This window comes from Aphelocoma coerulescens, chromosome 5 (assembly GCF_041296385.1).
Source record: "Aphelocoma coerulescens isolate FSJ_1873_10779 chromosome 5, UR_Acoe_1.0, whole genome shotgun sequence".
Classification (NCBI taxonomy): domain Eukaryota; kingdom Metazoa; phylum Chordata; class Aves; order Passeriformes; family Corvidae; genus Aphelocoma; species Aphelocoma coerulescens.
Genome location: NC_091019.1, coordinates 49,877,092 through 49,884,297, shown reverse-complemented (window position 1 = coordinate 49,884,297; position 7,206 = coordinate 49,877,092). Strand labels below are relative to the sequence as shown.

The 7,206-nt window shown below is 42.1% G+C and overlaps 1 long non-coding RNA gene across 1 annotated transcript; it reads left to right on the top strand.

Moving 5' to 3' along the window:
* Positions 1-2,129: 2,129 nt before the first annotated feature.
* On the top strand, positions 2,130-6,883 carry LOC138110848 (uncharacterized). The gene is made up of 3 exons (XR_011151110.1): positions 2,130-2,274; positions 4,437-4,488; positions 5,154-6,883. It is a non-coding gene; the product is annotated as an uncharacterized lncRNA (long non-coding RNA).
* The last annotated feature ends 323 nt before the right edge of the window (positions 6,884-7,206 follow it).

The window sequence follows — 7,206 nt, the reverse complement described above, 5'->3', positions numbered from 1 at the left end:
TGTTCGCTACTATAGCACCAACCTTTTAGATGCCAAAGAGATTACTGGGTTTGTCCTAATTTCTCTCCAAGTTCTGAAAAGATCATCAGATAAAAAGCCTTGCATATATTAACCCATGTTGGAGCAATGAGAAAAGTGGAATATCAGTGTATGAAGATACTAATCCATCTGTAAAAAGGAAATACGGCATAGAGAGTTTAAGTAAAACAGTAGCATAATGCAAATATTTCCCTGGTAAGAGAGTGAACTTTTGGTGATGTATTATGAGCAGCCAGCCTTTCTGTGCCCTGGCTGCATTGCATACTGCTGCTTTGTTTTCAAGCTGTGGAGAAAAGTGAAGGGTACATAGGTAAGACCATGGATGTTTCAGAAAATATTTCATGTGTGCAGTTCAATTTAAAACCTTGTATAATATCCTAAATTTGCAGTAGATAGTGCATGAAATACAAAAATCTCCACAAACCTGTTGTATTTTGAAGTTAATCAAAAGCTCAGTAAAAGGGCAATTTTCCAGTTGAAGTATTCCAGAAAGTCATGGGGTTCCCAAGTTTCTAAAAGGGCATTAAAGGGAGCACCCACATATATCTGTAAAAATCAGACTCAGAAATAGCACAGTTTGCACTCCTCTTGCTTCAGGCAGAATTTTCATTTTGGCTTTGCAACTACAAGACACCATATTTTGGGGTTTTTTTCACCTTAAATATTTCATAAGTTTCTCATGGATTATGAGTTACTCTTTGATCAAAGGTGGAAGCAATGGCTCAGTTTTGGAACTGCCTGTTTAACTGCCTTCCACGTGGGCAGAGCCCTCACATTTCTTAACATTCTGTCCCCACTTCCATCAGTTAATGAGACGCAAGAGAGTAGTTAGTGAGGGAGATCCTGAAATAGGACACTCCTCCAGAGGGTCCTACTACACCAGCATCCAGTCTCTTTTTTTCCAACACTTTTTCTCTTTCGTCCTGCCAAGTGCAATATTTTTTTGCAGTACCCCTTCTTTCCCTCCCCCGGTCTTGTGAGCATGAGATGTTACCAATGCAGATGTTACCAGTCCTTTCAGCTGTGCCATCTGGTGAAGATGACACTTAGAAGATGAGGGGTCTCTTGGTTTTGATATGATCAGTTGTCCTGGCAAGGGGAAAAGAACAGGAGCTTCTAGCAGAAATGAAAATAACAGGAGGGTCTGAGGAGTGGCCTCCCGAGTCAGTCTGGCCTGTCAGGAGCTAGGAAGTGGGCCCTTCAGTGCACCCCAGTGCCTCTTCTGCTGCTTATGGAACAATCTTGCAGGAAGTGGGGCCCCTATTGTTTGTCTCCCATGCTGTTCTTTTATACCGAGTTTAGAGTGTTCTGTGTAGTACATTCTCCTCTAAGCTTGACGCTTAAAGCTGTCCTGGAAGCCACTCCTATGTACTAGACCTATCCATATCCATCTTCACCCATCTCAGAGAAGTCTTTTATGAGCATATACGCTTATGGAAACAGCTTTACTCTGAGCAGCAATCTCTTTTTCTCCTTTTGTTGTTGTTATTTATAAGGTAGACTTAACCCAGTAACATTTCTTCTTTTTCATTCTACAGAGGAAGAAAAAAATTGCATTGAATTTCCAGGGAAGATATCTTTCTCTTCCAAATCAATTCCCATCACAAATTTTGGTGGGAACTGGATTTGGTTTGCACTTGTTTAATCTGCATTTAAAACTTTAAATAGTGCAGCACATTTTGCTTTGAAACTGGGAATCTGTTGCTTGTCCTCAGTTGTTTATACTTCACTGTATTTCCTTCAAATTGTACATAATTATTTCTAAATAGAGTGGCAATCTGTGCTTTTTCTTTAGTGCATCTATTCTTCTATGGCCTCTGGTTAGTTATTCTTTTGTTATATGATTGTTTGTTTTAAATGGCCATAATAATGCCCCAGTTCTTCCTCTGGCAACTCTATATAAATGTTACTTTTTATAATGGCTCTGGCAGACTGAGGTCTTGAAGTCTTTGATCTGGAATAGCACACAGTCATTTCTTTATTTCAATATCTTAGTGAAGGTCTGCTTATTAGAGGTCTATCAGCCTTAATAGGCTATTGCCTCTTCCAGCTGAACTTCCTGTCATGGCTGAGCCACTCCATTATCCCAGTGAGGTCCAAATAAAATGCAGAAAAGCCTTAGTGCAGTTCCTTCTTCCTTGGTTGCATTAATTGTGCTGGGCTAACAGGGATAAGAAGTAGAAGATAGTTAGTTTTTGGCCCTGCTTTGCTATGGCTTGAAATACCACAAAAGGGGTAAGTTCAATTACCAGTTTTATATAGCAACTTGTCAGAGTAGAACCACACTGTCAGCCTAATGTTTACCAGCTGCTTTAGAGACTGAGTCACTTTTGCATCAATTTAGTCCTTTCTAGGGCAAAAGTATAATTCCCTAAAATGAAGAGGACAGAACATTTAAGGCTCATCCTGTAACTTTTCAAGGTCTATTATAAATATTTTAACTGAAAAGATTTGGAATGAAAAAGTAATTGCTTTTTGTCCAGCTCTAAAAGACTATGTTTTGAAAACCTTTATTTCTGAATTCAATAATCTATTAATCATGGAACAGAAAGCTTTTCAAAGAGTCCTGATTGATGTTCCATAGATTTCTATACAGTAAGTGTTTAGTTCAATTTCAAATTGAGGAACTGGCTTGGGTATATTATTATCAAAGGACATTTCAATCCTTTATGAAAAACATGGAGGAAGCAGGGGAGTAAATTTTGAGTTTTACTTCTTATATAAGTCATTTGAGTTTAATGTAAAAATTTGTGGACCTCTTTGTGAGCAAAGAGGAATGGAGACACCATTTACTCTTGAATCCCATGAGGAAATATTTACAGCCATAAATTGCAAAGACATTGAAGTAGCATTTTCTTTATGCACTGCATTTTCATATTTAGCTGATGACTGAGCATGGCAGAGCCAGTGTGACACTTGTCAGGGATGGGGACTGGTCTTGGATACAATGGGGACTTCATTACAGTATGGCAGTATGTCTCAGAGGACCCTTGCTAATGGTGATAGCTAAATAGGGCTGTGTATGTCCAGTATCATAAAGACATGTTATCATGCCGTGCCACTTCAATCAGTTCATCTGTTTATATATTCATCAAAGGGAGCAAAAAATGTTTAACTTGCTTCAGTGAGTTGTAAGCAGAAAGAGAATAGATGAGAGCTGAGGGTTTGGAGCACACTGAATCATATCTCATTCAGAAAATCTCATGAATTATTGATTATGTTTTCCTTTAATTTTTTCATTTTTTGAGTCACCGCATTTGTGTTAGCCAGCCGTAGCCATCTGAGGTTATCTGCACTAATTTACAAGTGGCTTCTAACTATCATGCTAGTTCAAAGTGGGGTGTGCCCTTTTTGTCTGAGATGGTCAGCAGCCAGTGTGGAGTGATTGATGTGGATTCCTGGCTGTGCATAATGGCTTGACAACAATGCCTCCTTTCTGTTGTCTCCTAAGCAGGTATAAAGGCAACAAAGACCTTTGTTTAATGAAAGGAATCAAATTCAAATATGTCACTTAGAGATATTCACATCTGCCTCTTTCAACCAGACCCCAGAGGCTTCTTGTCTCCCTCCCCCTCTTAGGACTTCATACATTTTTACTGAAGATTGACTTCAAAAAGGGCTTGTGCTGTTTCATCCAGAGGGTTGTACTGTCACTGTGCCTGGCAGGTGCTGACTTTCTGTCAGGGGGACCAAAGCATCCAGAAAGTGAGGTCTGAAGTCAATAACAAGCCAGGAGAGGGGATGAGCTGTCCAGTTGAACGTGGACCTGGCACAGCACCTGCTGTCCTTTGTGGCAATGCCGGTACCCCTTTCACTCCTCAGTGCTGATGAGCTGTGGCTCTGAAGTGTGAGATTGCCCAATACTGATGAAATAAATGCTGGGCTTCCTTCTAAGCTGAGGGGATCTACAGGAGAAAGAGAGAGAAGGAGTTATCTCTGTGGAAGTGTCACTGGCTCTGTGAGATCTCAGCGTTCACTTAGACAGCTGAGTGATTCCTGATGAGCCTGCAGATAATTCAAAGGACTCTGGAACCCATATGGCTTGGTCTTTTACTTAGTTATTCTAATGCATTTCAGTCTTCACTGTACAGTAAATATAGAACAAGCAGATGGTAGGAAAGCAGAATCTACTCCCCGAGGTGAGATGATAATTTTTGCATGAATATGCCTTTCCATGTGCTGGGGTGGTTCTGGGCTTTATTGCCAACCCTTGGTGAGAGCAGTCCTGGGGGGCTACTGGGTGTTCCTCCTCTGACCCACCTTGGGGGGGGGGCAGCTCCTCCCCACCACAGGCTTTCCCACCTGCCCTTTCCATGCTGTGTCCTCATGACTCCCACAATAAGGAGAGAGGATAACAAATGCTCTTCCAGTAACTTGAAAATTGCCTCTTCTTTCAGTGTGGGGAAAACTGCAGCCATTGTCTGAACTCATCAGAAGCACAGCAATGAGGTAATTGTTCCTTAGATCTTACCTTTTAGAGTATTTACCTCCTTTTAACATAGCTTTTCAACTATTCTGTTATCAGAGGAAAGTCTCTAGTCAACACAGGTCAGATTGCGTGGGTTTTTATACCCGAGTTTTTGATATTATTTCATGTTGTTTATGATCAACTTCTTTTAAAAGAAGCCCCTGGGAACTTCTTATTACCTCCCTTTATTGTTTTTTTTCTTCAGATGAAACAAAGATAAAATTTCTTCTCTTATACCCTGAATTCTTTCTAGAGCCCAGCACCACTTATTTAAGAATTTCTAAGTTACTCAGCCCACCAGCTGATGGAAAAAAGCCTTTGCCTCAGGCTCCCAAACCATGTCTTCATAGTATGTTCTGCTCCTTGCTCCTAATTACATCACAGCTAATTGCAGTGCCTGGTGCTGTGTAAAGTGCAGCTGGGGAGAGCTGCCACCTGATCCGTGGGGAAGGTCACTGATCACCCAATTGGTGTCTGGACAGAGATCCTGCTGGGGTTTGAAGGAGAGGGAGCATTGCCAGGTCATGCTTGTGGGCACCCTCGTGGGTAAAAGCCATTGTGCTGCTGACAGTCATCACCTGTTTAATTCAGGCAGAGGGAGAGCCTTAGTATCACAAGGCAGTATTGTCAAGGTTTTCTATTCCAGGAGAGGAAAGCAGAGGAAATGTCTTCCTCAGGCATTTAGTGGAGCCCTTCAGAGAGCAGACAGACTTGCAAGTGATGAGCATCTATCAATTATTTGCCCCAGCCTCAAAGTGCCCAGTGCAGTTTAAGCTGTCCCATCAAAGAAGATAATTAATACTGGGGGAGCAGGATTAGCACTTCAATTCACATGCTTTGTCTGCTAAAAATGATGAAGACTGAATTAATAAAAACTCTTGTCTGGGAAATCCAACCCTCAGTGTTCAGCTGAGGAGATTTAACCACTACCAAGTGTCTCAGACCCACTGCAGCAGCACAGAGCATCCATGCCAGCTGTGGTTTGTACTTGCTTGTACTTGCTCTCCCCAAAGCTGCTGTGCCTAGATCAGCTTGGATGGTCCATCTTCTACACTCCAGCCTAGTCAAGGTGCTCCTCCTTCAGTTTAGAGAGGAAGGGGAGAATGGTCATGAGGAGAATCTCCCCATCCTCTGGGTTAGGAGAGGTGTGTGCTAGGGAATTGAACATGCCAGGGGAAGGAACTGAGGATGAGAGATGCCACTAACTGTGGGTGGTAAAAGACTCAAGTGCCCTGGACACTGTTTTCAGCACAGCTATTTATAACAGTTACAGATGTTGCTGGCAGCAACAAAACCAATGCATCTCACCAAGAGAACAGAGACTTTTTCACAACTCAGTAAATAAACCCTAATTAACCTCTTTACTGTATTTCACCCAGTACACTGCTAGTCTTGCACTAAAATTCTGGACCAGAAGTCTTGGGAGATACGTTGAAAATCCCGGTGGTCTCACGTTGTTCTGTGTTTGAGCTACCAGGGCTCCATGTACTGAGAAGCAAAGCTGGAAATCACCCCAAGCCACTGCTGCTCCAGCCAGAATGCAGGACTTCATCCATGAGTGACAACACTACAGAAATGTCTCCCCTTGAGAAAATCACCATTAATTGCTGTCATATTCCTTGGGGAAACCGTGTGGCTGAAACTGATTGAGAACTGGAGATCAACCAGGTGGTAAATTACTAAGTTCTCTGGGGAGGGGAGCAGCTTCTCTGCCTGAGCATCCTGCCATATTGGGCTCCAATTTTTCTAATCTTCACTCTGGTGTTTTTCTGGCTGTTCCCTGAGTGAGATTAAGACAGAGCTACAACACTCACCCCAAAGTGGATTCGGGAGGGAGACCTGCTGTTCTCTCCTCTGTGCTATCTTCCCCACCTGCCACTCAGCATAGGGATTGCAATCAGGAGAAAACGGGGAACCTGCACATTGCACAGACCAAGGCCATCATCCCCAGGGGGAGAAGACTGCTTACCTATTCAGTCCCTTGCCTGAGCACTGTCATAAATCCAAACACTTGAAATAAGCTTGGCAAGACACAAGTGGTTTGTAATGGTGTGTAGTCCTCAGAGGTTCAATCCAGGGAAAATAAACACTGCAGAACACTACCTGAGAAGCTACTTGTCTTTTTGGTAATCATAGCATTTAGAGCATTTTAGAAGTGTGCCAAGTAAGAATATTGTTGTGCTGGGCCAGACCAAGTGTCTCTCTTGGCTTCATGTCTCACTAAATTCTCTGTAACATTTTACATGACAGTACCATGGGATACAGAGGTATAAGTGGAACATGCACCAAATCCTTCCCCTTCTGCTTTCTGCTTCTCCTCCTCCTCCCTGTTTGAACTCCCAGATAATAAAACTCCATGTTTTTCCCTTCCCACTGAGACCTCCTGTCTGATTATTACTATTAGCAAAGCATCCTGACTATACTTTTCTCCTCCTTGCTGCATTTTAGCAAAAGTCACCAGTGTTAATAATTGAAGTAATCATTTATATTAATGCTTATCATCCAGACAGCTCAAGGCAGTAGAGTAAAAAAACAATGGAAAGGAATTTAAATTTTTAGTCTGATGCTGCAAGTAGCAGGAGCTGGAACTTTGGAAGATAACACAGTGACAGTGAACCTTTTAGTGTTAACAATATATGGCAGAAGCAATTCCAGGAGAGCTAGGCAGCCCTGTAGCAGCTTTATAATACCTAGCACAG